This window comes from Octopus bimaculoides, chromosome 2 (genome assembly GCF_001194135.2).
Source record: "Octopus bimaculoides isolate UCB-OBI-ISO-001 chromosome 2, ASM119413v2, whole genome shotgun sequence".
Classification (NCBI taxonomy): Eukaryota; Metazoa; Mollusca; class Cephalopoda; order Octopoda; family Octopodidae; genus Octopus; species Octopus bimaculoides.
Genome location: NC_068982.1, coordinates 151,685,541 through 151,688,814, shown reverse-complemented (window position 1 = coordinate 151,688,814; position 3,274 = coordinate 151,685,541). Strand labels below are relative to the sequence as shown.

At 36.6% G+C, this 3,274-nt stretch overlaps 1 protein-coding gene across 5 annotated transcripts in view; it reads right to left on the bottom strand.

Annotated features, from left to right (window-relative positions):
• The window catches only part of LOC106874330 (potassium/sodium hyperpolarization-activated cyclic nucleotide-gated channel 2), a 531,661-nt gene that overhangs the window by 525,910 nt on the left and 2,477 nt on the right, over positions 1-3,274 (bottom strand). The gene's annotated exons all lie outside the window — the stretch shown is intronic.

Sequence of the window (3,274 nt, the reverse complement as noted above, 5' to 3'; positions counted from 1 at the left end):
ACAGTATGTTTACGTATGCTTTAGGGTGTAGCGCCCCATGTAGCGTCATCAACTTTCTCGTCCTTCTATCCAGTATTGAGATTTCCTCCTTATCACATATGCTCGCATCATATAATATTATTATTATCATTCTTCTTCTTCTTCTTCTTCTTATTATTATTATTATTATTATTATTATTATTATTATTATTATTATTATCATTATTATTGTTATTATTGTTATTATTATTATTATTATTATTATTATTATTATCATTATTATTATTATTATTGTTATTATTATTATTATTAAGACGGCAAGCTGGCAGAATCGTTAGCACGCCAGCAAAACGCCGAGGTCATCTTTGCCTTTTATCCTTTTGGGGTCGATAAATTAAGTACCAGTGAAACACTGGGGTCGATGTAACCGACTGGTCCCCTCCCACTAAATTTCAGACTTTGTGCTTATAGTAAAAATGATTATTATTAAGATGTTGGCCTGGCAGAATCGTTAGCATGCCAGGCAAAACACTTAGTGGAATTTCGCCCGCTACTGCGTTCTGAGTTCAAATTCAGCCGTTGTCGACTTTGCCTTTCATCCTTTCGGGGTCGATGAAATAAGTACCAGTTGAACACTGGAGTCGATGTAATTGACGTATCCTCACCTCCCCCAAGCTGGCCTTGTGGCAAAAATTTGAAATAATAATGATAATAATAATAAGTAGTAGTAGTAGTAGTAGTAGTAGTAGTAGTAGTAGTAGTAGTAGTAGTAGTAGAAGGGGAGGGGGAAGATTGTAATTTAGTGAGTATGAGAATTAGAAAAACTAGAGAAAACAAGCAGAATGTGGCAAAAGGGTTATAAAAATAGTGGTATTTGTGAAATATTGTGATCTAAAGCTGGATACATTTCATTGAAGAAGAGTTAGCAGCAATTTCTAACAAAAAAAAATAAATAAATGCAGAAGTAAAAGATAGATTAAAAAACTACAGAGCACCAATTTCCTATCTACCTGTAACATGTTCTTTTGTTATTGTGGCTGTTGGTGTTGATGCTGCTCCTGCTTTGTTGTTGTTTTGTTGTTCACCCACAAGTCAGCCCTAATCCACCAGATATTCCACCTGCACCAATTGGTTTCTCTTTTACATATGTGGCCTCAAACTTATCCAATGAGAGTTTTAAATTTTGCAGCTCTTTCTCGCAAAGCAAACAACCTGGTAATGGCAAACTCGTGTATATAATATGGAATATTAGTTGTATATAACTTATATTCTAGTTTATTTTCTAACTCCTGTTCAATAGCGATAATTCTGTTCGTTTTAAAGGCATGAGATTGTGACCTGGGGTAGTTTTGCTTGTTATTTCCACTAGATGTATTCATTTTCATTTTCATTTTATCTAGTTTCAGCTCATGAGCTGTGGCCATGCTGAGGCACCGCCATTATAGTCATATAAATGTTTCCGTACTGAGGACCTCTATATGAGATTCTGATTTGATCATGAATCTGGTTAATGCACTTGTATATTTGTGTATCTGTTAGTACGTCTCACTTGGTTATCTATTTGTGATCCCACAAGTTAAACCACAAGAGGAAAGCTTGAAGACGCCAAAACGTTTTATTCTTCGCATTTATAAAGCGAATTATATGACAGCTGGTGCAGTTAGAAAGTGATCCTGAATGCACAATTTTTAGTGATACCACGTGTGGATATTTTTATACGATAATATAATGAACATAAAAGGGAAGAAGAAAAGGGGAAATAGATAGATAGATAGATAGATAGATAGATAGATAGATAGGTAGGTAGATGGATGGGTGGATGGATGGATGGATGGATGAGTGGATGGATGGATGGATGGATGGATGGATGGAGAGAGAAAGGGGGAGAGGGAGAGAGATTGTATATGAAAATGCATTTATGTGTATGTATAATAGCATGTAATATTACATTGCTATCAGGTGAGAGTATGTGTACAAGTATGCGTCCGTGCGGGTATGTATATATGTGTGTGTGTCTGTGAGTGAGTGAGCGTGCCTGTGCGTGCGTGTGCACGTGTGTATATTGTGTATATAATCTAATGTACAATAAGGTATTGCCATCAAGTGTGTGAACAGTGAGAAAGACAAATTCGTAAGATTGATTGGTGGTATCGTCACAAGCATACTTCTAAAGTTGCTGTCACTGCTGCTGTTGCAGCTGCTACTTCTGTGACTGCTGTTGCTGCAGCTTTAAAAGCAGCAACAGCAACAGCAGCATTTGCAATACTCACAGCATCAACAGAGTAGTAGTAGTAGTAGTAGTAGTAGTAGTAGTAGTAGTAGTAGTAGTAGTAGCAGCAGCAGCAGCAGCAGTAGCAGCAGCAGTAGCAGCAGCAGTTGTGACAGTAATAGTTGTAGTGGTAGCCCTGGTGCCCGTGGGGTTTGTAGAAGTAGTTGCAATATTACAATCTCACTGAACTAATAGGCGTATTTTTACTACTACTACTACTACTACTACTACTACTACTACTACTACTACTACTACTACTACTTGTAGTGGTGGCAGTGGCGGTGGGTAGTGGTAGTAGTGGTTGATGTTATTATTGTTTTGTTTTTTTTTGTTGTGTCAGCTGCTGGAGTAGTTGCCGCTAGGCTCTTGTTTTCTTTCTCCAACTAAAAGGTAAATATCAATTCATTAAGAATTTCCTGTGTACGCCATTCGATATATCAGCACTTGGCTAAATTTTTACCATTGACTCATTTGAGTTATTCCCCTTAGCTCAGTTGTAATTGAAGTAGTATTGGTAGTAATAGTATTAGTGGTTGTTGTTGTCAGTTATTATTATTGTAATATCGGTAGTAGTTGCTGAGATGGTTGTTTTAGTTGTACTTAAAGTAGTGATGGTCCAGTGTTGGTGACGGTGGTTAGTGTTGTAGTAGTGATTGTTTTTGTTATTGTTATTGTAGTAGTAGTAGTAGTAGTAGTAGTAGTAGTAGTAGTAGTAACTGTGGTTGTGGTGATGTCTGTAGTTACAATAGTTGTGATGCAATAGTAGTTGTTTTAGCTTTAGAATGTTTTGCCAGTATAGGAATTGAGATGATGATGATGACAGCAGTGGTAATTTTAATGTAGTTGCAGTGGATGTAAATGCCAGTGTAGTAGCAGTATGAACAGCGATAAGCAAGCTGTGGAGTTTGTGATGTCAAATGTGAAGTAATCGAATATTTGTGACAACAGAGAAAGTCACAACACACGCATATGCACACCCTTAATCGCACATTTAAACATACACACAAATATATATATATATATATA